The sequence below is a fragment of the Chrysemys picta genome, chromosome 3 (assembly GCF_011386835.1).
Source record: "Chrysemys picta bellii isolate R12L10 chromosome 3, ASM1138683v2, whole genome shotgun sequence".
NCBI classification, from domain to species: domain Eukaryota; kingdom Metazoa; phylum Chordata; order Testudines; family Emydidae; genus Chrysemys; species Chrysemys picta.
In genome coordinates this window covers 43,094,895-43,121,388 of record NC_088793.1, presented here as the reverse complement: position 1 = coordinate 43,121,388, position 26,494 = coordinate 43,094,895, and the positions used below count along the sequence as shown (strand labels likewise).

At 39.4% G+C, this 26,494-nt stretch overlaps 1 protein-coding gene across 3 annotated transcripts in view; it reads right to left on the bottom strand.

Moving 5' to 3' along the window:
• Positions 1 to 420: 420 nt before the first annotated feature.
• Positions 421 to 26,494, bottom strand: part of MYOM2 (myomesin 2) — a 228,002-nt gene continuing 201,928 nt past the window's right edge. Inside the window, exons 41-44 of one of the 3 annotated variants that reach the window (XR_010600067.1) lie at positions 21,524 to 21,560; positions 19,456 to 19,603; positions 18,881 to 19,041; positions 421 to 13,667 (exon numbers count right to left, since the gene is read on the bottom strand). The gene's annotated coding sequence lies outside the window, so the exon portion shown is untranslated. Of the gene's footprint in view, positions 19,042 to 19,455; positions 19,604 to 21,523; positions 21,561 to 26,494 lie in introns of all 3 variants that reach the window. The other 2 variants (XR_006174115.2, XR_010600068.1) reach the window with 2 other exon arrangements.

The window sequence follows — 26,494 nt, the reverse complement described above, 5'->3', positions numbered from 1 at the left end:
TAAAGGAGCTCCAATCTGCCTTTGAAAGTTCTATGTAGGCTTTGGTATGCTCCTTATAAACAGAAGATGCATTCCCATCTGAATCAACGAAGAACGATGTTGGCTATGTGGAAAATCATTAACTACAGTACATGCCACTGGCTGCAGGCAACTGGCAAATGACGTGACCCAGCAGCACAGGTCTAGGCAATAATCTCCATTCCAATGTGGTGGGTTTCAAATTGCAAATGTATATAAGCCACCAGGTGTAACATGGGGGCCACAAGTTCTCCCAAGGCTTAAACCTCTGGCAGCATAGGTGCTGACTCAGTGGGTGCTCTGGGGCTGGAGCACCCAAGGAAAAAAATAGTGGGCGATCAGCACCCACCAGCGACAGCTTTTGATAACAGAGTAACAAACAAAATATGGAAAATGTTGAACTGAGCGAGAATGGTATTTACATTAGACTCACTGTACAGGATGTACATTTCATTAACAATTATGTATATTTTAACCTATAAAATGCAATCGTAAAAGGTGTCCATAAAAGCATGTATATAACAATTTTAATTCAGGTCACTAGACTAGTCCACTTAATGGAGAGCTGCTAATGCAACTGTTTCCTGCCTGGATGCCCTGGAATCAAATAGTTCATCAATCACTTCCAGCTAGATTTGCAGGTCTAGCAAAAGCAATAGACCCTTAAAGGTTAGAAGTATTGGTTTATATACACATGTTGCTTCTCTTGCCAACCATACAAGATGGTTATTTTGTCTCCACAGAACCATGGAATGATTTGTTTTAGAAGGGAGCCTTTGGAAGGTCACCCGCTCCACCATCTTCACCCTCCTGCACAGAAGCATAATCTTATCAAGCTTTGTCTTGGAGCTTTCCAGAGAAAGTGAGCCTGCTGCTTTCTTGGGAAGCATGTTCTATATTCCCTAGTTTATCTTATGTTTAAAAAGTTAGTTGTTTGGGTCAAATCAAATGCAGCAGAGCACAACACAGGAGAACTGTTCATGGAGTTGCACTCACAAAGAGGGAGAGCTATTGCATAGGTGGAGAATGCAAAGAGCCTCACACCATTGTGCCTGCACAAAGACCCAGTAGAATTGACAGTCTATGTGCTCCCTTGAGTGTTTTGAAGTCACAAGGGGTTCAGACAAAGTCTGTATGAGCATATGAGGGTAAAATCCATTGGCTTCAACAGAGTCAGGATTTCACGCCTAGATTTATGGATCTGAATAGCAATAAGAACCCTCACTACATATCTTGAGGTCTGTTCCTACTAAATACCATCTAATCTCAATTTTACTTCCTGCATTTTATACCTATTATCTTGTCCAATTTGATTTTCAAGGATAATTGTTCCCATTCATCCCTAAATAACTATTGCAATTGCCCTCCCTTCTTTCAGGGAAGCAGTATTGCTTATTATTTGGCCCTGCTTTAAAAACTTCTGTATTATTATTATTTATGAAAATCACAAGATGCTATGGAAACCATGCCTTATTCATACTAAATCATTCCTGATGCACTTTCCTATGGACTGCTTCCATTCTTTAGAGGGTTGTTATAAAACATAGCACAACACAGGTTGGGACATTACAGTGCATATAGAACTAGGATCTAGGAAGAAAAAAAGAAAAGGCTTGTGTCTCCTAATTATTTGTATATACTGCCACAGTATTATAAATAAAATCCATACAATTTAGTTGTAGATCACATTCAAATGATACATATATCTGGCATCTGCTATCTTTTCTTATAAGAGTTTTACATGAGGTCATGCACTACTATTTTTCTTAAGATGACCTCGTATAATCATTGAATAAATCAAAGATTTTCCTTTGTGCATTTGTTTTCTTACTCATAGTTTTGTTTGTTTTGGTTTTGGTCTGTTTGAACCAGGACAGCAGTTTTGTGTCAGAATCATGGTCGTTTCATTGTTTCTCTTAGTCTCTTTATCCCATTTGTTACCTTCTGTGCATCACATCTATGTGTGTCTGACAGGACATCAGGCATCTTGCACTTTGGATTCGTAAGTTGCCATGTCCTGTCACAGATGTAAATATCATGCTCTTTACCTTTTTGGGATAACTTGGCATCAGCTGACCTGTATCTAGCTTGTGATTATTTGTCTTGCCTGTATGTGTCCTTATTAGTTGCTCTTATTATAGCCTTTTCATTAAAATAATAATTTCAGTCATTTTATATAAATAAGTCTCTGAACAGACCTGAAGCTTCTTCAATATCTCTAGAATATTATAGCGATGTTAAAAATACAGAAACTTACATTTTAGGCAAATTTGCAATGCCATTTAAACATTTGGGCCTCACATTACATATGGACTCATGAACACAAGGAAAGTTGCCTTTTCATACATAATAATACACACATAGGTAATATATTTTAAAAGAGAATAATATTAATTAGGTATATGAAACAACCTGTAATAATTCAACTACTATGTTATCTATAATCAAATAAATCCAAATGTTCTATGGGAAAAAAAGATTGAAGTGGAGCTGCTATTAAATCTTTGCAGAAAATAATACACTAGTGTAATTGAACAATATAATGATGGTAATTGTTTGTGAGTTAAAAACCTTGGGCCAGATCCTCTGCTGGGATTAAATGGGTGCTGCTCTGATGGTTTGAGTGAGGTTTCACACAATTATATCAGCAGAGAATTTGATTCCTTCTGTTTTTCATATTTAATTTTCATGATGCTCAAGAGAGTTGGCTGTTGTGTAAGCATTGATAATTTTATGTAGACGTTGACAATTCCTCTAATAAGCTTAAAAATAAAATTAATTTCTTACTTCAGCCTCCCTAATGAGCTTCTTCAGTTGCGCTTTCTGTCATACTGATTCTCTCAGGCTCTACCCTAATTATTACAGTATTTACACAAATACAAGAAATACTTACATGCCATAGAAAGGCGTAGTAAGGGGGTGCTGGCATTCCATATTCCTGGCTGCATGAGCTCAAGCAAATTTCTTGAAGGCGCACCATCAATGCTTATTTCAAAGCTGGCTTTAAAAATTCAGTCACTGGCCTTCTAACCAGTGGTGCAAGATTATCAGCAAATAAGCTGTGTGAGATGGGAGCCTGCTACATTAGATACTTTTAGAAAGCAGAGGTGAAATCATAGCCCCATTGGAGCTAATGGAAATTTTGCCAGTGGGCCCAGGATTTCACCCCAGAGGTTTGCATGTCAGCTCTGATTACACTGGTCTACAATTTTTGAGAAGTCGTCTGCTTCAGAGATAAAATGTGCTATTTATTATGTATTTTGATGTGCTGAATTCAAATATGACAAGTAAAACAACTGATTGGCTACTGTTTCTAAGATATTTAAGTTTTTACATTTTATGTCTATGTATATTGTGTAGATATAGAGTAGTAGAGTTTTAATCATAAATTGTAAACCTAGGTCTTTTCATGTGTTTATGGTTGCTTTACATGATAATATTTCACCTGTCCTGTTTATTTAACAATTTAAAAATCAGCAAAACGGTTATATAAATAAAATTTATTATGAAACAAAAGGCAAAAAACTATTATGTACATAGTTTAGTCCTATTCAATGTCTACTCGGCGCTTCTTGGCTTGTCTCTTGTATTCATTAAATGGAGCATCTCTTGTCACTGTCCAGCAATAGTCTGCAAGCATTGATGGCTCCATTTGCCCTGATAGCGTTTCTCCATTGTTGCAATGTCCTGGTGAAATCGCTCGCCATGCTCGTCGCTCACTGCTCCGCAGTTCGGTGGAAAAAAATCTAGACGAGAGTGCAAAAAATGTATCTTTAGTGACATGTTGCAACCAAGGCTTTTGTATGCCTTGAGGAGGTTTTCCATCAACAACCTGTAGTTGTCTGCCTTATTGTTTCCGAGAAAATTTATTGCCACTAACTGGAAGGCTTTCCATGCCGTCTTTTCCTTGCCATGCAGTGCATGGTCAAATGCATCATCTCGAAGAAGTTCACGAATCTGAGGACCAACAAAGACACCTTCCTTTTTCTTAGCTTCACTTAACCTTGGAAATTTTCCAAGGAGGTACTTGAAAGCTGCTTGTGTTTTGTCAATGGCCTTGACAAAGTTCTTCATCAGACCCAGCTTGATGTGTAAGGGTAGTAACAAAATCTTCCTTGATTCAACAAGTGGTGGATGCTGAACACTTTTCCTCCCAGGCTCCAATGACTGTCGGAGTGGCCAATTTTTCTTGATGTAGTGGGAATCTCTTGCACGACTATCCCATTCGCAGAGAAAACAGCAGTACTTTGTGTATCCAGTCTGCAGACCAAGAAGAGAGCAACAACCTTCAAATCGCCACAAAGCTGCCATTGATGTTGGTCATAGTTTATGCACCTCAAAAGTTGTTTCATGTTGTCATAGGTTTCCTTCATATGGACTGCATGACCAACTGGAATTGATAGCAAAACATTGCCATTATGCAGTAAAACAGCTTTAAGATTCGTCTTCGATGAATCAATGAGCAGTCTCCACTCATCTGGATCGTGAACGATGTTGAGGGCTGCCATCACACCATCGATGTTGTTGCAGGCTACAAGATCACCTTCCATGAAGAAGAATGGGACAAGATCCTTTTGACGGTCACGGAACATGGAAACCCTAACATCACCTGCCAGGAGATTCCACTGCTGTAGTCTGGAGCCCAACAGCTCTGCCTTACTCTTGGGTAGTTCCAAATCCCTGACAAGGTCATTCAGTTCACCTTGTGTTATGAGGTGTGGTTCAAAGGAGGAGGATGGGAGAAAATGTGGGTCCTGTGACATTGATGGTTCAGGACCAGAAGTTTCATCCTCTTCCTCTTCCTCGTCTGACTCAAGTAGAATGATTCTGGTCTATCAGGAACCAGCAGTCCTTCTCCGTGGGGTACTGGGCGTATAGCTGATGGAATGTTTGGATAATGCACAGTCCACTTTTTCTTCTTTGACACACCTTTCCCAACTGGAGGCACCATGTAGAAGTAACAATTGCTGGTATGATCTGTTGGCTCTCTCCAAATCATTGGCACTGCAAAAGGCATAGATTTCCTTTTCCTGTTCAACCACTGGCGAAGATTTGTTGCACAAGTGTTGCAGCATATGTGTGGGGCCCACCTCTTGTCCTGATCTCCAATTTTGCAGCCAAAATAAAGGTGATAGGCTTTCTTAACCATAGTGGTTATACTGCGCTTTTGTGATGCAAAAGTTACTTCACCACAAACATAGCAGAAGTTATCTGCACTGTTCACACAAGTACGAGGCATCTCTGCTCACTTGGGCTAAACAGAAATGTGTCCCTTTGCAAAATCAAACACTGACAAATAAGAGAGCACAACACTGTATGATTTCTAGAGCTGATATAGGGCAATTTGTTCAGCAGAGTGATGTAAGCTTCATTATGATTGCATCATCCATGACTTCTAGGAATAACATGATGCTATTCATATCATGGATGACACACTACCAGCTTCAGATTGCATCATTCATTGTTTTGCCTAAAAATCAAGTACTGTCCAAACCCAGTCATAGATTTATTCATAGATCCAGTCAAAGATGTATTTTAGTCATTTCTGGTTTAAATTGAGATCCCTTCCCTTTATAACTCACTTATCCTCCGCCATTCCCAAGTCAAGGGTCGTATATACTGACCCAATAGCATATCTTGAAAACTAGAGCCAATCAACAATTTTAAGCATCATTTTCGTTTTCAGTGACCCAGAATTAGTAAAGTTTGACCACATTTATTTCAGAAGCATTTTGGCTGTAGAGCAGTGTTATTAAATTTGGTTTCCGCTGTTGAAATATTTTTGGAAGGTTAATCTTAAAATAAATTCAATATCTCCATTCTAGTTAATTTAGGACTGAGAGCAACATTAGCCTCTCCAAGAAACATGCTACAGCAAACCAAGAAATTCTGCCTCGTCCCCCCAAAGTCAATGACAAAACTTCCATTGTCCTACTCTTTTCTCAAGGTATACCCTAAGTGAAATATGAAACCTGGAATTGGTAATTGAAACCTAAAGGCAATTTTGGAGTCACTTGCTCATACCATGAAAAATAATATCTTTTATTTTTAAGGCTAGAAGATTATTAAAAAGTTTATATTGAATACAATAAGATTGATTCCAGCTTCTCTCTGTGATCTCACTAGGAAGACTAAAAACTTCCAGAACTCTTACAATTAAACTGTGAGTTTTTCTATCGTGTGCATCTAATCTTGTGATAGGACTGGATAGCTACACATACTATAAAAAAACAAACCTACTGAGTCAAGGGAGGTTCATCCTAAGGTGACTCTTGTGTGGTGTGAAGTTCTCAGTGAGGCTGTTGAAGTAGTGATCTTCAGCCTTTGTAAAAGAAAACCATTTCTTATATCTATCTTTGTTTGGCATTTCATTTTTGTTCCTGCATTTTTATACCATCCTTATTTTAAAAGTCTTCCAGAAAGGATTCAGAACTCTACCTCCACCCCATATCTTCACGTGGTGTCAAAGTGTTATTTTCTTTGCCTGTTCAGATCCAGTTTTTTGTTTTACTTCTAGAGGCTTGTACCAAACCAAAGAACACACAGGGATTTCAACAAGATGATATTAGACTGCAAAGTTAGACTCATTCTGTTCAGCACATTATTCCAGAATGTTTTAATATTCTTGCAGGACCAAATCAGAAGATGTAATCCTTCATATCCAGAGAAACAGTACCATGAGTTTGCAGCTCTGATTCCTAGTTTATTCATTCTTTCAGATATTAAATATAGTCTGTTCATAGGTTCTAAGTGTGTAAGTTTTATACTGGAAGCTCTGACTGCTCTCTAATTAGTAATCTATTCCATTTGGCCTTCATTTAGTTAGAGCCTACTTTTCAATCCCTGGCTGATTTTAGCCTGTGTGATACTTTAATTGGAAAAAGAACGGGAATTAAAAATCTAGCTGTAAACCTTAATAATATGGAAACATTTTAGACAGAAGACTATTTCAGTAAATTAAGATTTGGAAAACAGTTGGTAAGAACTTGCAGGACTTGATACTCATTAGACTAACTGCAAAACAGGGAGAAGTTTCAATCAGGAAATGTCCAGTAATTTGCATGAGATGAGATATTAGCAGGTCTGACATGTTGAAATCATGCTTGTGCCACAGTTTGATCTCACTAGTGCATGCCAGGCATATGTAACTTCAAAATCCCTTCCACTGATAACTAGTAGTACTCATAAAGGGTGTCTCTCACTAGGCATAAAGAAAGATAGACCTAATGACAGATTTTAGCCATAACTCACTACTGAGATAGATACAGATTTAGGATTTAGATCCAACATCCCCAGTTAGAAAAGCTTTAATATAATGTGCCCTTGTGGTTTAGCCAAGGTTTGGCAGAGCTCTTCTCTGGACACTGGATGTGAGAGGAGGAAAGGGCTTTGGAGGGGACATTTGTACCTTTCTGGACAGGCTTCTGAGATTCTTTCTTCACTATGTACCTTTCTGAAGGCAGAAATGTGCCTGCCCCTTACACAGTGGGCAGGCCATAATCTCAAACCTGGAAATATTCCTGCTAGACACCACTCAAAGAGGGTGGCTAAAAGACTTGACCATGGCCCCATATTTTACTCACCCATAGTGCTGCTACCAGCCATAGAGGTGAGCCTATGCTGCATCCCTCCAAGGGGCACATGCAATGGAGCTCCAAGGGCACAGTGCCTCCCTGAGGCAGGGTACCTCTGCACCATCCACAATGAAGGCCTGTTCCATGATGATACAATCTGGGTTGTCTTGTTGATGAACAGGAAGGATATTACTTATGTCATAATGATCATACACACTGTACATTGTTGCCTATTCATTCCACTGTCTCCTTTGGATCCCTGCTCATGATGTGCTTTCCAACTGGGCAAGTCACTTACTAATCTGAATATATTTTACAGTACAATCCATACAACTCCCTTGTAACATATTCACTCACTTTATGCTCATCAGGGTACTGAATTTTCATGTTGAACATTGTAATATCTTTCCTCTGTGGCTTTTTGAATAATAAATGCTCAGAGGGAAAAAAACAAATAAACAAATAAAAAAAGCAAGCCATGATTTAGTAGCTTCTAGGCATAAACAACCCCTTCTGCAGGTTTTTTTGCACCTATAAATCAGGTGAATAGCAGTAGAGATCATTAGCGCTATTATGTTCTGGGTGGGATGCAATTGGCTTTTTTGTCTTCTTTATCAACGTTTATCATCCTCTCCAGTTGGAGATGTTTATTCAAGCAACGCAAGTGGAGGGAAACTAGAAAGGAGAGATATTAAAATAAGAAAGATGGTCTTTATTTTCTGGAGACACATAATGAACATATCTCTTGAAATGAAGCAAAAGAGCAAGATAAGCTGGGCGGAGGAGGATTTAATTAAAACTAAAAAGTAAGATGGAAAATTGAATGACTTTTTTATTAACCAGCAGTGAAGCTGAAAGGACAAATGCGGGATTCACACCAGGATGAGAAAAAGGCTAGTATCTGTATTTGTTCAGGGCTGGAAACAATTCTGGTGCTGCAGCTCTTTGGTGGGAGAATTCCTCTCACGGCTGCCAGTGATACAGCACTCCGTGTATGCAATGGAGATGGCTAGTCAGCTCTCTTCTGTGGCATGACACACTTTAAACTGAAGTCTTACTTTGGCTTATCAAAAATGTTTTCCAAAGTGAAGGTGATTTCTGAGAAATCTCTGTGCAGTATAAGGTATAGTAAGTGGGGAAAACCCTACAATAAATTTTGCTGGGGCAAGGCATTATCAGCCTACTGTTGAGAAGAAGGTTCTGAGTTCAGGACTATTTTTTATGTTTTCCTTAGACAGCTTTTGAGATAATGCAAAATGGTGGTGATGAATGGAACAAATACCTATCAGTATAATTACAGCCCAGTCCTGTAACGTTTACTCACATGAGTGGTCCCATTTAAGTCAAGGCCACTACTGGCAGGGTCAGGTGCAATAAAATTCATGTATGCACCTGGTGATATGGAGTGTATGGGGTGGTGATATGCAGTGTTCCTTTAAATGCACAGCACTGTGTAAACTAACTGTGCCCAGTACTTTCTTCCCTTGATTAGGAGAGACATACATGATCCAAAACTCAAATTCAAAATATGCTTATAAAATGCATCCTGAACATTAATGGAACTTTCTTCACAGAATTTATCTTGCATTCTAATCAACCTCCAGAAAACTTTTTGAGGTTAAGTACTTTGCTTGACATTATACTAGTCTTTGTTACCTTGTGCTCCCCCTTCATCTGTTTGTTGTAGCCACTGGTTGTGTCTCTGTAATGGGGTTTACAAACCCCATACTGAGTATAGGAGCAGAAGAAAGAGGAGTGTCTTCCTTGATTACACGCAATCAGGCTGATCACTCTCCATAGAGCTGTCAGAAGTGCCAATCATGGAGGCAGGCACCCTCAGCTGTGACCAATAAATTAAACAAACCTAGCTATAAGGAAGAAGAAGGGAGAAGCATGAGATAGCAGAGAGGCAACGTACCTGTGTTGGACTGATGCTAAGAAACTGACAAGGAGATAAAATAAGACTGTAAGCTCTTGCGTTTAAGGGCTGATAGATTCAATTTAGGTTAAGAATTGTCTAACTGTAGGTGAATTAAAGGGGACCAGTTAGGAGAAAGTTGGGGCCCCTATAGAGATTGCACCAAGAACAGTCATCAGTCTTAGATTATACATTCTTTGGAGCAGGTATCCTCTTTTTGTTGAATGTTAATACAGTGCCTAGCACAATGGGGTCTTGATCCCTGATTTGCAGCCCGAGGTATGACTGAAAAATAATACACCTGATAAGTGTTTGGAATGATTCTCTGAATTGCATCAGAAACTTGGATTTCTCTGTATCACCAAATCAGATAGCAATCCTTGTGGGGGTGAATTGAGAAGAAAGGTAGAGCTTTCAAAATATATTTATGGATAAAATAAATCATTCTGATTACTTGAAACTGAAAAGGGGGCTAAAATGCTAAAATGATACATACTGTACCTTCATCACCACTAGAAATTCTGGTGAAGAAAAAAGGGCAGCAGATTCTGCACAGGCCTGAATCTTCTGCAAAATGAACTTTTACAGAACTTAACTGGAGCAAGACCCACTTGAGATCTGCAGTGGCTTGACTTCAGAAAGACTCTCAGGAGTAGAACATGAACACACACAAGCCTCAATTCAGGAAGCCAGTGGGACTGAAACATGCAGTTAAAGTTAAGCACATGCTTAAGTGCTTTCCTGAATAGGTCCCAAAAGCATTATACATGTCAGTCTGATTAATAAATTTGCACACATAGTCAGGAAGTTATGTCTAATAAATTTCCCTGTATATGTTTATGTAAATATTTAGTATTTTAGTAGTTACTGGTTTGAGACAGTGAAAAGAAAATGTCTGAAAACACCAAGTGCTGTATCCATTGCTGTAGAAGACAGAATGATTAATATTAAATAACTTCAGACAGAGGGTCATTCCATCCATTTATTAAGGTACCAGTAATATATGCAGTACCCATTGCTTGTCACCACCACAAATGAAAATGTAAGTGTACTTTACTGTTGAATTTCTTTGCAAATAGCTATGCTAAAATTAGGCAAAAAAACTAATTAGAAAGTTACCTATTTAAACCACACTGCAAATTTGTAACCACATTAGTTGAGGCAGAAAATGAATATTTGAATTGATTGCCCGAACACCATTCATTGGGGGAACTAACCTGAAACAGTATTGAGCCCACTTCGTTAAAAAATTATACATTTGTTAAATGGGGTTTTTGCACTCTTTATTCAAAGGAAGTGGGGCATGCCCAATTTTCAGTTAAGCTATATCTGACTTAAAGTCATTGCAATTACATGTGTCTTGCAAATGGTTATTTCTCCATCATGAATTCAATGCATCACAGACCCCAACAAGAATGACACCAAATAGGAGTGAAAAGACACATTCCAAAAAATAAAATTGCATTTTATTATTTGAGGTGAAGAAAAATGGTTAGGTGTAGCTGCGCAGAGCATATATGAATGAGAAGTTTTTGTACTAATTACATGGCTATTTAAGAATGACATTCACTGTATACTCACTTCTGGAAAATTGCTTGGTAATTACCATACCAATCTGCCATGTGATGCAGTACATACAAAGTATTTCTAATGCTTATTAAAATAGCAATTACTCCTCCAATTATATCCTAACCTAACCCTTTTACATTTGAACAGAATGTTTCTCTACAAGTCAGTTATTTTAATGGATTTGCTCTTATTATATTTTAATTTGTTCTTAATTTTGCGTTTTCATCCTTTTTTTTTTTTAGGATGGAAGACATTATTAAGGAGTTTGAGAGTTAAAAAATGTGATCTAATGTATTTAGAATTTACAAATGCTCATGATGCTAACCAGGATGCAGCTTTGATGGGGCTGGGAGCAGTGGAGACACCTCCTGGGGCAAGAGGGGGAGGGGAGAGTTCTCCATTGGGAGCAGGTGACGCCATGTTTTAAGTGACTTCTCTCCTTTCCTTCCCTCCCTCTTTTGCCTTTAGCAAGTGGAACCACCTTCTTCTCTTCCTTCCTCGTGCTGAGTGGGAGGGGTGTGGGTAGGAGAAGGTCGGGGTCACATGCTGCATCTGGGCCTGGACTCTGGGGCCTGCGTCACCCAACTTTGTTGCCTTTGGGTGCTGGGGTTGATGATGGGGCTGGATGATTGGCTCCCATTTGTTGGTAGTGGAGCATGAGGAGTGCTGATGCAGTTTGTTGGCAAGACAGGGTAGCCAATGGGGTTCCCTATTTCAGTCCCACCTTCCACAATATTTTTCTAGTTGCTGGATCTCTGGTAATACCGGGGACTTGCCTGATGACTAGTTTTGGGATCTGAAAGGGATTTTTTCCATAAGGCAAAATTTGCAAACTGCTTTATGGGTTTTTTCACCTTCCACCCAGAACACAGGAGGTCCAGCCTAATGGTTTAAATTACAATTGTCACAACTTTGGTGGGTTCCAGTGTAGTTGGTGCATTCATTAGAAAGAGTCCAACTGAGATCCTAGTAATGCAGTGGGCTGTTTGGGCATCAGTTTTGGGCACTCATATGGCATGGTGAGGGGTTTGCCTCTGAGTCTCATGTAGCTTGTGGTTCTTCTCATCCTTTCTCTCCTATCTCTAGTGTGGAGGTGGGGAGCAGTTCAATACTCTGACTTCCAGGCAGGGTCCTTTGGCAGGCCTGAGGGTGTAGAAGGGGCATGGCCTACATACTCACTCTGAGGTTTCAGTACTCTAGTGCCACCAGTGCTTATTGAGATCTGCATTGGAACAACTCTGCTGGGCATTTCGGCATGCATATGTCAAAGCTGATTCCCCACTCTGGCATTTCGAGTGCAGAAGGAGGGGGCCTGCAAGGATTCTAAAAATTAATACTTGCAACTCCAGGCTTGTATTAAACTCCGCAGGTTACAGCTTTTCTCTGATCTTGGCTTGGTAAACGCTGCCACCACCCAAGTGAAAAACTGCCTCTTGCAAATCCTGGAAAGACTCACTTGGGAAGTTTTCCCTGAGGTCCCTTGGCTTTTCCACCCCTCCCTCGGGGAAGCCGAGAAAGAAAACAAAGGAAATTAGTTCCTGCCACCAGCTAATTTAATAACATATGTACAAACCTCTTAGGACACCAAAAATCCAATCCTGTTCTTAAAAAAGTTAAATTTTATTAAAACTAAAAAGAAAGAAAATACATCTAGAATTTAGGCTTTTGCTAGATTTTAAAAGAGCAATTCCAAAAATTAAGTACCCAAACTAGCTTTCTTGGGGGGTTCAGCTTAAAGGTTACAAGAAAACAAAAGCATCTGGAGTTAGCACAGAGGAGTCCACAAGTCTTACAGAAAATAAAAGAAATAAACCTAATCGCGTCTTTTTAGACATTTCCTGAGCTACTTATGTATTTGGGTTGTTCTAGGTATAATCTGATGATTTCCATACCTGGCAAAAAGCTTTTTACAGAATAGTCATAGCCCTGACTTTGCTCTGTTCTCCTCTCTCCAGAGAGCAACACAGAACACAAAGGGAAATTTTAAGAAGTTCTAGCCTTCCCAATGTCTCTTTTGGTCAGGTGTCCACTCCCTTTTCTTTACCTGGGGGACTTTTTAACCCTTTACAGGTAAAGCAAGCAGCCACCAAGATGGACTTTATAGCTAACTGGCTGGTTGGATGTCCATAAAAGGGAGCTACCCCCCACCCACTTCATTTATCACAGCATACTCCTCACTTAAGTATATTACAGTGTCTCTGTCTCCTTCTTTCTATGTCCACATCAAAGACAACATGTGGCAGAATGTTAGTTCTTCGCCATCACAAATCAACCTACTGCATATGTAAAAACAAGCATCTTTGCAAAAAATAGCAATATGAGCCCATCTCCTCCACTGTTACCTTCTTTTCTTGCCGCATCACATGCAGTTTCCATACTGTGTGTTCATAAAACAGACTCTGCTATCAATTGCCTTGCAGTGAAAGTCATATAATCTTCAGAGCTCTGGCTATGCCAGGCAAACGTGAAAAGCCATTAAGCCTGAGACTGTATACACTTCTTGTGATCTGCCTCTTTTAACCTCTGCAACTATCCTTATCTTCTCTTTTACCAGTTTCTTTATTGCCCAACATATTTTGATGGAAGATCTGTTTAGGCAAAAAAATTAGATTATTTTTTTAATCTGTAAATCTTCTGATATCTCTATCAGGAAACTTTTTTTTTTTTAAAATCCATTGTTGTTACAATTTGTATTTACGTAGTATCTGATATAGCTAATTTTATGGCCTCCATTATTGTAGAATCTGAGCCCGTCACAATCTTTAATATATTTATCCTCACAATGCTCCTGTGAGGTAGAGAAGTAGTAGTGTTATTCTACAGATGGGGAACAGAGGAACTAAAGCCCAGATTTTAAAGGTATTCAGACACCTAAAGATGCAGATAGGCACCTAGTGGGATTTTCAGAGTTGAAATCAATGGAAATTAGGAACCTAAACACTTTTGTAAATCCTAATAGGTATCTATTTGCATCTTTAGGGCCAGGTATTTAGGCAACTAAGTGACTTGTCCAAGGTTAAAGTAAGTCTGTGGCCAAGAAGAGTGTTGAACCTGGATGTACTGAATCCTAGGCTAGCATCTTAACCACTGGACATTTCTTCTTTGGGGCCCCATTTAGGGATTGGGGCTCTATTTTACTAGTCACTGTATATTACAGTGGGTCAGGAATTTTTAATTAATCAAAATCCCAACTTTTCATGAAAGATTCCATTTCAATACATTTCTCATTTCAAAATTTTTGGCCAAAACTTTAGAAATTGTCAAAATGTTCAATTTTTTAAATGAAAAGTTCCATTTTGTTGTTGTTGTTGTTCAGAAAGGTTTTTCTTTTTGAAACTTACATTAATTTATAATACAAAAGTGTAAAAAATAAAAGTTGAAATCAAGGCAAAACATTTCAACCTTTTTAAAATGTGGACACCGGGACAAGATGCAATATTCCAGTTTAAGTCTCACCAATGCCATATACGGAGGTAAAACTGCCTCCCTACTCTTATCTACAAGTTCCCTGTTTATACATCCAAGGATCACCTTAATCCTTTTTGCCACAGCACAGCATGTGGAACTCATGTTGAGATGTTTTTCCCTTATGATTCCTAAATCCTTTTCAGAGTCACTGCTTTATAGGCTATAGTCCCCCATTTCAAAGCTGCAGCCTGCATTGGGGGGGATAGCTCAGTGGTTTGAGCATTGGCCTGTTAAACCCAGGGTTGTGAGTTCAATCTTTGAGGGGACCATTTAAAGATTTGGGGCAAAAATCTAACTGGGATTGGTCCTGCTTTGAGCAGGGGATTGGACTACATGACCTCCTGGGGTCCCTTTCAACCCTGATATTCTTTGTTCCTACATATTGCACCTTCCCTTTGTTTCCCTATGATATGTTCCTTGTTTTGCATACATGTGAAAAATGGGTAAAAAAGTACAGTGAGTATATTCATATATCCAAGATGGTTGTTGCTAATATGTTAATAAATGGGTAGCACTGTGCAACATAAAGAAAAATGTATTATTGTCATATTCACTACATTAAAGAGCAGAGAGACTGCCAGATTTTCCATTCTAATCTTGTGTTCCCTAATGAGAACAATGAAATTATATTATAATAATGTTGGCTTTCTATACAACCTTTCATCGGAGAATTTCAAAACTCTTTAGAGACATTAATTAATGAAACCTTACAACACCCCTAAAAAGTAGGTAAGTTAAGTTACAGGAAAACAATAGGGACAGACTCTGCATGAAAATACAGTCCATATAGTTTTCCTGGAGCATTTTAAAATAATGTTTTATATATGAAACTCTACATGTTTATCCATCAGCAGATATTAAGATGGGAATTTAGATCTGATCTATGACTAATACATTAACTTAATGATCTGATTAATTTAAAAATGAATTTAGAAGTGATGTGGACTGTAATACAGATTTTCTTCAAATACTCAACATTAGACTGAATCATGATTGTACATAGCTGACTAAAGCAGATGGTAGATGTAGGTAGATACATGGTTCTAGTGTGGTGAATTATACAACTCAGGATCTGTGCTTTGAACATGGATTTGAAGGCCAGATAAGAAAGCATCCCAAACGTCCCAAGTTTGTAGCTGCCTTACATTTGCCAAACCAGTTCTACCCATTTCTCTAATTAAAACGTGTAAGATTTCCAGGACTTGATTGAGCGTGATTGCTCGTGTATAGAAAATAGACAAGAGAGCTTTTCTTTAAATGCAATAAACAACTTTTTTTAGTTTTTGAAACAACAAAACAAAGGGCTAGATTCTAAGAAGCCCTTGTCCAGAGGCATAGTGGGTGGGGAGGTCAGGTGAAGCCTTCACACCCCTTTCCTGGCACACTCAAGATACAGGCAGAATGGACTGATCTTTCACTGCTATGTTAGGGGCACAGGCTGTACAAGGAAAGGAGCTGGGGAGGACAAGGTAGGGAAACACCAGCCTGCAGAGTGGAACTTGAAGCAACACCAGAAAGAAACGTGTACCCCCTAAAGGGGTATAGTAGTGTGTTTACTCCCTCTATGTGCTGGGAAGCTCCAGCCTACTGTGATATACAAGCTAGACTGGATAATGATTTGCGAGTAAAGTTCTGTAAGACTTGTTGGTTTGAAGTAGATGCAAAAATGTTTTTTTTAATTCCTTCTCTGGGGGTTCACATCTCCTGAGCTTTGATTTTAAGGTTCTAGTGAACTCCGTTCATTATAATATTTAGCACTTGCTCCCATAGCGCTAACATGCCTCTCTAAGGTATTATTATTTATATTTTACAGATGGGTAACTATTGAATAAGTGACTTTTCTGAAATCACACCACAAGGTCATTGACAAAGTTGGAATTAGAAAACAGTCTTCTGCCTCCCATCCACTCAACTCCTGCTGTCTCCAATCACATCTGCCCCTCATTCATGACTATTCAGTTTCACCTAGTATCATGTGGACCTTGCAAAGATGTGAATTTTGCATCATTTTAGTGCTAAAAAGAGATTTACTTAAAGCTGGAATCAGGTTGTAAGCCTGCAATAGTTGCAATGGTTCTGAGAGCCTAAGAACTATAAACTTCAGTGAATCTTATTTCAGTTTTGTCTTTTAAGTTCAGGTGAATGTAACATGATTTTATATTTCCAGTTTTTATCCATTCCTTTAAAACTAAAAAAATTTCATCTCACTCAATCTTTCCATGTTCAGTGGACTCTGAGTTTTTCCCTAAACATTTCATTCTAGAGTTCCTATTTTCCAATATAAATTTTCAATCAGCTAAGTAGGATAAATACTAAAGTATGGAACAAATTCTGTCATTGCACTGTTCAGTCCCATTTAGATGGGCAAGCCAGCACTGAATTTGGATCATGATGTATAAAATAAATGTTATAAGAAAACTAAATATGCCATGTCAGATTTTCAAGACAAAATCCATTGGTTAGAAGAACTAAGGATGTGTTTCTGGTAATAGTTTTTATAAATAGTAAATCACCAATATAACCTGATAAAAATCACTGTGATTGTCATGGTATCTAATACAAAACACAGGGTAGGATACATAACTGGTTTCAAATCAGAGCTCGCTCTCTCTCATCAGCCACAAAAATTGAGGTCTTGATTAGAGTTGACCAGAGGATGACAATTCCATTTTGCAGCAACTTCTGAGATTTCAAAATTTGTTCTGATTCCACACTGGAACAAAACCAGATTCTTTCTAATGGTTTTGTAGGAACATAATTATGTGAAGAGAGGAGTGGGGTTACAGCACTGGCCTGGGAGACTCAGGATCAAGGTCATGCCCCAATTTCTGTCTCATTCAGAGCAGAGATTTGCATCCAGTATCACTTCAAATGAGGCAGAGCAAGGACCTGCCCCTGGGTCACCCCCAGCCCAGCCTCCTAACCACCAAGATATAGAGTCAGAGCTTCAGTCTCTGTCTCCACTGATGCAAAAAACCCACTGTGAAACATTTTGTCTTGGATGAAACAGCATATTTCACTAAAGTGAAATCAGTGAAAATGTTCCAACAAGCTCTACTCTAGATCCAGATTACACACACACTAAACTATAGGTATCCAGGGCTTTGCTGCTGGGTTCATATTTAGTCTGCATGCCATCCCATCCTACTCAACAGCAGGAACAGGATCTGCCACAGCAGCAGGGTAGCCATAAAATTCCACCACAAGAATGACCTCTTCTTCTATCCCAAATCCCCAACTAAAACCAACAACAGAATAACCCTGAAATAAGTCAACCTTAGCAAAAAATAAGTTAATAACCTTTAAAACCCCCAAAACCCTATCCCAAGGAGAGGTTTTATCCTGAAAAGGGAGAAGTGCCGGAGACTCCATGAAATACACTAGGGACTTGGCGGTTGGTGTTGATTTTTTTGTGAAAGGCCCTCAAATACTATGTTGATGGGAGACAGTATAAAGCCCATAAGTATATAGGAAACCATCCTACAGCTGTCAATTCCTTCTCCCCTATCAGTTGCTACATCCAGACACCTTGTACAATACTCTTTTGCTGCAAGGTGAGCAAAAATGTCACTGGACGTAAAACCGTTCCCCAGTCTATCCCCCTCCTATTGTAAATCTCTGCTAACTAATATTTTTACTCCCAGACCTACAAAGATAACACTAATTTGGCCATGTGAGCATTTTCATGGTGAATACCCATGTTCTCGCTGCAGGACATGCTTACCCTGAATCTCACTGAGTGCTCATGGATAACTTTTCATTCTAGTTGTACAGATCTACTTAAAAGACGGTCTATTGGTTGCCTCCCGATAACAAATGAAATTTCAGAAGCAACAAAATCTGTGGACAAGACACTCGGCCGGGACTCAGCAGAGCTGCATTCTATTCCTGGCTCCACTAAACTGCATTGTCCATGAACAGGTCATGTCACCTCTCTGTGGCTGTATTTCCCCTGCTATCCTTTGTTTGTCTTGTCTGTTTAGATTGTAAGAATTTTAGAACAGTGACTGTCTCTTACAATGTCCCTAGCACAATGGGCCCCCAATCTCAGCTGGTGTAATACAAATAATAGTAGTAGGAATAATTTTCACAGTTTTTGGGATTATTAGATGGTAAAGTACATAAACAGGAGCACTGCATCATCAAGTGAGTGGGGATAAAAGGGAAATAAAAATGCTATTTTTATAATAAAAAAATTCTATGACAATTGGGTAAGATAACTACTTTCATGAGATTTCTTACAATAAAGGGAGCCACTTATTTGATTAACTGTATTGAAATTTAAGCATTAGTTTAGGCAAAACAAGAAGATAAAGCTAAAAACCAGATGCACCTGTGTTTGTTGTTATTAAAGCACTGTGATCAGCGGAAATATTCCAGAATGCTACAATTCTGCCCATCGAAAGCTGACAAACAACCTCCCACTCTTTTGTCTGCCTCAGCAGAAATGTGATCATGCGGTTGAACAATTTTTCAGCCAGCTTCCCCAGGTGGCTTTCATAAAGGAAAAAGGGAAATTTTATTACAGAACCTACTTTCATCCTTATGTGACACTAATCCTAATTCATTAATGACAGCAATACGCAATCTGGCCTCTGTTTACAGTGGGTTTTTGTACATACAAAATATGTGCAAGCACAGACAAATAATTCGTTTGCATGGACAAATGGTGAACTGTGTACATACTAGTGTTACAACAGTAGGACACTTAGGTCAGTGACTTCAGTGGAGTTACTCAGAATTTATACCAATATAGCTAAACGTAGAATTTGGCTCCTAATATGTTTTTAACTCTACCAAACAGAAAACAGAGGTTCACGGAAAATATATATTGGATTTTAAGGCATTTCTAGACTTCAGATTGGGCCTTACATTATCCTTGAAAATGAATAATTATTTCATACTTACAGGTAAAGTTGACAGTAGATAAGATGACTCTCTAACTTTGAATTCATACTTCCAAAAGAAGTGCCAGAGTCTGTAGTTTAGTACAGTTACGGGACTACAACAAACACAGCTCTCAGACTGTATGATAATAGTGCAGTAGAAGAAGAACCTATAGATGAATGGGTGAATGGATGAATGCATTTAGTAATAGCGTGACACCAATTTCTGAGATATTTGTTTCCCTTTCTCTCCCTGATTTAAGAATTCCCACCATTAGAAAATGCTTGTCAGTTTGTCAAGGTTTAATTAAATATTGTCCTTAATTCCCAATGGCGTAAGTAAGACCTGAGGACATGCAGTACCTTGTACAATCAGCTTCTTAATGAGTACTGTATCTTCAGAATAAGCAAGGGCCACTGAAGAAGGGAGGGCTAGCTCAGTGGTTTGAGCATTGGCCTTCTAAACCCAGGGTCGTGAGCTCAATCCTTGAGGGGGCCACTTAGGGATCTAGGGAAAAATCAGTACTTGGTCCTGCTAGTGAAGGCAGGGGCTGGACTCAATGACCTTTTGGGGTCCCTTCCAGTTCTAGGAGATAGGCATATCTCCATATAGTATTATTATTATTAAGAGTGCAAAGGAAAGGAATGGAGAAGGCAATAGTCTGCACTAACAAGAAAACCATGTTAGTTGAACTGCTGTTAACACAGTGTACATGTCATTATGGGGTATATAGCACCCATCGTACCACGGCTACTAAGGGGTTAATGAGTAGACTCACTATCTCCTCAACTGCAACTAATGGCTGGGGGATAAGAAGACTGCAGAACAGAGGAGAGGTGGCTGTCAGAGAGACTACAAAGAGGAGACTCCTTCAGCAGCCAACTGGCAGGAAACTATCCAGGAAGTTGGATTTCCATAGAGGGAGAATCAGAGAATGTGAGTATGGAAAAGGCCTACAAGGGAGGTGAAATGGGAAGCTGCCCAGGGAAGCAGAAAGGATTGTAAGGAACTGGTCCCAGCTGCTTAATGCAGGGTCCCTTGGCTGGAACCCAGAGAGTGCAAAGGGGATGGTCAAACCCCTTAAAACAAAAGGGATCAAGACTCTGCAGGGCCTGGGATTATTGATCTTTTGCTGAGATCATTGGACTCAGAGTCTATCAGACTCCTGTCACCTTCTGGGGAAATACTATAAATTACGTGGCTGGAGTCAGAAGGGAAAGCTGTCAGGCACAGGACCCAACAACTGTTAGTATTGTGTAGGGAAAGTAAAGCAGAATTGCGGTGACACTGTGTACAGCCACATGAGGGCACTGGCTAGCAAAGTCTCCCCAAGAACATGTCCAGTGTTGACTGGGCATAAACCATTGTACAGAACACATTATGGGGTACTATAATTCCTCTTCTGAAACTTTTCACAGGTTAGATGATGTTCTAGACTAGATTTGACCCTTACTTCTTTTGACCATATCTGCATTGGCAAGGAGTTAGCAGACAATAGGTTTAAGTACAGTTCATGTTCAGATTGTTTATAAATGAGTTGCAGACTAGGCATAATTGGTTTAATGCCTGATCCTGGAGTTGCTGAGTACCCTCCCCTGCATTGACTACCATGGGATCGCAACGGGCTCAGTGCCTAGAGGAACTAATCAAAATGATTTGGAACAAAACAATCTGTTCATCCATAAATTACCTAGTTTAAAACATGGGAATTTTTGGTGAAAATATTTTTTTCAAACTTTTCTGGTTTTCTAAAGGTTTCCACTGAAACTTTAAAGACAATCAATGTCACCAATTGGTTGTTCTATTTGCGCCTTTATTTGTGCATGAACAAGACTATTAGTTGTTCAGCATTCTTTTATAAATCTCAGTTATCCAGTCAGGAAAGCAGAACTGTGCCAGGCTGAGGTAACCAGTCCCATGCCATAAATAACTAATAACATAGACATATTGCATGGTTGGCAAGCAATATATAAGTCAAAATTGCTTAAGCAATCTATGCTGTGAATAGATACAAATAACAAATACATTTTTCAGAAATCAGGGACAGTTCATGAACACAAAAAAAGGTGCTCCATTTAATATTACTCACCACAAATGTGTTAGACAGCTCTACTCTTAAGCAATAGCTGTTTTAAAAAGAGAAAGAAAAGAGAAAGTACAATAAAACTTTATAAGGCATGACTTATGCATTTTAGTCACAGCCTCTCTTAGCAAGTTGCATTTAACTGAATATGCACAGCATTACATACTAAATACTTGCTAATCTCTCAGTTTTTCTTTTCCTGGCATTATCTGACTGAAAATGCCATTAGTGAATATTGTGATTTAAGGGGAAAGACACTGCACAATAAAAGATTCATTTAGTGTACCAGCTTTTAAAATTAAATCTTGTTTCCAGATCTCAAATGCAAATTTAGTACAACTCTAAACTCTGCTTGGCAAAGACTTGCTATGAAGAAAATTGTGTTTTTCTGATAATAGCTTATCTTTATAATCTTTATTTTTAACACCAGAAAGGAAGAGAGTAAAAATCATGATGAACTACTAAGGCGATGTCTACACTACAAGCTAGGGGTATGATTCCCTTCTTTTGCACACATACTCGCGCTAGCTCTCATCGAACTGGCATGAGTGTAAATAGCAGTGTAGCATGATATCACTAAAAGAAGAACAGGAGTACTTGTGGCACCTTAGAGACTAACAAATTTATTAGAGCATAAGCTTTCGTGGACTACAGCCCACTTCTTCGGATGCATATAGAATGGAACATATATTGAGGAGATATATATACACACATACAGAGAGCATAAACAGGTGGGAGTTGTCTTACCAACTCTGAGAGGCCAATTAATTAAGAGAAAAAAAACTTTTGAAGTGATAATCAAGCTAGCCCAGTACAGACAGTTTGATAAGAAGTGTGAGAATACTTACAAGGGGAGATAGATTCAATGTTTGTAATGGCTCAGCCATTCCCAGTCCTTATTCAAACCGGAGTTGATTGTGTCTAGTTTGCATATCAATTCTAGCTCAGCAGTCTCTCTTTGGAGTCTGTTTTTGAAGTTTTTCTGTTGTAATATAGCTACCCGCAGGTCTGTCACTGAATGACCAGACAGGTTAAAGTGTTCTCCCACTGGTTTTTGAGTATTTTGATTCCTGATGTCAGATTTGTGTCCATTAATTCTTTTGCATAGAGACTGTCCGGTCCCGATGCCAACTCTGTCCACATATCTATTCAAGTGACATCATCATAGGACCTAATCACATCAGCCATACCATCAGGGGCTCGTTCACCTGCACATCTACCAATGTGATATATGCCATCATGTGCCAGCAATGCCCCTCTGCCATGTACATTGGCCAAACCGGACAGTCTCTACGCAAAAGAATTAATGGACACAAATCTGACATCAGGAATCAAAATACTCAAAAACCAGTGGGAGAACACTTTAACCTGTCTGGTCATTCAGTGACAGACCTGCGGGTAGCTATATTACAACAGAAAAACTTCAAAAACAGACTCCAATGAGAGACTGCTGAGCTAGAATTGATATGCAAACTAGACACAATCAACTCCGGTTTGAATAAGGACTGGGAATGGCTGAGCCATTACAAACATTGAATCTATCTCCCCTTGTAAGTATTCTCACACTTCTTATCAAACCGTCTGTACTGGGCTAGCTTGATTATCACTTCAAAAGTTTTTTTTCTCTTAATTAATTGGCCTCTCAGAGTTGGTAAGACAACTCCCACCAGTTTATGCTCTCTGTATGTGTGTATATATATCTCCTCAATATATGTTCCATTCTATATGCATCCGAAGAAGTGGGCTGTAGTCCACGAAAGCTTATTCTCTAATAAATTTGTTAGTCTCTAAGGTGCCACAAGTACTCCTGTTCTTCTTTTTGCGGATACAGACTAACACGGCTGCTACTCTGAAACCTGTCATGATATCACTGGCAATAGGAGTGGAGGCACAGCTGAGCTGTGCTGAGTACAAACCTGCCTGAAACCAGTGGGTATTTACTCAGTGCAGCTCAGCAATTCCTCTTCTAACCATGCTACCACAGCTATACTGCTATTTATACTCGCACTAGCTCCAAGAGAGCTAGCCTGAGTATGTGTACACAAATAGGGGAATCACATCCCACCTTATAGTGCAGATGCAGCCCAAGATATGCACCTGTGTAAGCTGACCATCCATGTCATTGCACTGCTGTAACTCACACTTCCACATCCTGTTCCCTCTCTATTGTTTGTCAGCCTTGCTAATTGTGACACATCTAATATGTATACAGTAAGCTGTTTTGGATGGGAACCATGTCTTCCAATCCCTTATCTTCAAAAAGAAAGCAAAACTTTCTAACCCACAAAAATGATCACTAACAAAATCTAGAAAATATAATACTATCCACTCTCATGAAGTAATATATTGTAATATTAACTTATAGAATCACAGAGATTTATTGGGACACTGCAAGTATCAACTCCAGTACACACAGGCAGAAATGAACTTCTGCTAACTCCCCAGGTCAAAACAATAACAACTGAATACTAAAATAAAGATATAATACTATCTACTGCTGCAAGTGCCATCTACACTAAACATTCCAACTTTCCCTGCTAGTTAAATAAGCAGTAACTCCTAGGAATCCAGGCAGTCTGCCATCCATGCAGGTTTCTGTGTTGGTCCACCCACTTGAGTCCAACAGTCAGTCATGAACACATCATTCTCAGTTGGATCAGGATTATCAGTGAGTGCAGGGTTCATGTCCTCTAGGGCAGGCCTATCTATTGTGGGCAGATTTCTGTTGAAGACAGTGGTGTGTTGAGGTCCTAAGAACATCCCAGCAATTCCTTCTTCACATCCAGTCTCTCATTATGAGCCACAGGAACCTGCTGGGGTATCTGCAAATCCTCTTTGCATCCCTCTGAGATAGTTGTTGAGCATCCTCGGTGTTTGCCTTCCCCTTTATTTCAATGAATCTGTGCACAAGAAATCAATTCACTACAAAGAAAAGAGCTTTTGCTTTTTGTATCACCAAGGATACATTGTTTAGTTTTCAGAGTAGCAGCCGTGTTAGTCTGTATCCGCAAAAAGAACAGGAGTACTTCTGGCACCTTAGAGACTGACAAATTTATTTGAGCATAAGCTTTCATGGGCTACAGCCCACTTCATCAGATGCATAGAATGGAACATATAGTGAGGAGATATATTTGTAATCACTATTTAAGGTCCCCTTCAAAAAGGAGTACATTTGGGATTTTTTTCCAGGCTGCTTTTTCCAGTTGCATAGCCACACCTTCTTTCCTTCCTGAATGGACACATACTTTTCCTTTTCCCTGTCATCTTGTGCCTGGCATGCGTGCTTCCAGTGCATCTGTTCCTCCTCAGGTCACTGATATAAGACTCTGCCACTTCACCCACCTGTATAAGTATAGGGGGCCTGGCCAGTTCTTGGTGCCTGAACATGAAGTCACAGGAACTCATGAGTATGCAGAGTCCAAAATAAATCACACAAGGCGAGTAATGGATAGTTGAGCACTGGATGATCTTAAATGCAAAGACGACAAAAGGTGACTGTGTCCCAGTCTTGCTGGTCTTCACGAAGACTCTAAGCATAGAACCAATGATGCAGATTTACTCCTTCCACTCCCACATTATTCACAGCATGGCAACATCAGTCCTCATCTTGGTTATCTGGAGTTGTCAGCAAATCTTGTGTAATAACCATGATTCATTCCTTCTCCTGATCACTGCAGATGCAATACTATATGTTTCATCAATGCATCTGTAATTTTCTCAGTCCTTTTATCCTTCAGTGGTTGCACCATCACATACTTAGAGAAGGTGTCATATGCTACCAGCAAATGCCAGTTTCCATATGGTGTTTCTGAACTGCCAGGGCTTAGTAGGTTGGGGCATTTCCCCTAAAGCAGTTCTGCCTTTTCTTGCTGGCACTTTCCTTTCTTAACAGGGAAAAACCAATTCCTCAGCATCTGCAGTCATGCCCAGCCAAAAAGCTCTGTCGGATACTCAACTCAGAGTCATTTCATATCACATGTGTACTGCCACTTTGTTGTCATGACGACACTCCAGCACTGTTCTCTGTATGCTTGCTAGCTATACGATCCTGTTACCTTCCTACACCAGCCGGATCAATGCGGAATTGCTCCTGAGTGCATTGAACCTACCCAGTCTGGGGCTCCTTCAGTAGATCAGCTGGCACACTGAACGTAACTCAGAAGCTTTTGAATCCATCTCCACAGGCATGCTTCTGGGTTGTGCTTCATAAGGACCCACTTCATGGTACGTGCTCCCCCATATAGACAGTGATTTCATGCTTAGTAAATAGGGACAATAAGCTTTGAGGGACTCCACAATAGTCAGATACTCCAGTTCTGTACCTGAATACCTGGTTTCCCTTTCATTTCACTTTCAATCTCCAATAGCCACCAGTATGTGCCTGTATGTGCACACATCAGTTTCTTCAACTGCATAGTACCTAACAGTGCTTTTGGATGGTGATGCCAGAGCATTTTACCAGCAGCTTCTCAGTGAGGGTTTCAGAGTGGTAGCCGTGTTAGTCTGTATCCGCAAAAAGAACAAGGAGTACTTGTGGCACCTTAGAGACTAACGAATTTATTTGAGCATAAGCTTTCATGGGCTAAAGCCCACTTCAACAGATGCATGCAGTGGAAAATACAGTAGGAAGATGTATATATTCACAGAGAACATAAAAAAATGGGTGTTGCCATACCAACTCTAATGAGACTAATTCTGTTCCTGTTGAAATCAGCTTCAATGGGAGCAGAATTAAGGCAATGCTGAATGCATATGAAAATCCTATCCTAAATAGAGAAGACACAGACAGAAGTAGGGGGAGGATGGGTTGATGATGGAAAAACAATGAGACTGAATCGTGAAGTTAAGGTCACATGTTGTAGTTTTTTAGTTTTGGTTTGTTTTTTTCACTGAAGTCTTTTTATTCTGACCAACTACAAGCGGCTAAACGTTAGCCTCTTTTATTGACTAAATCAAGCTACTTAGTGCCTAAGCAGT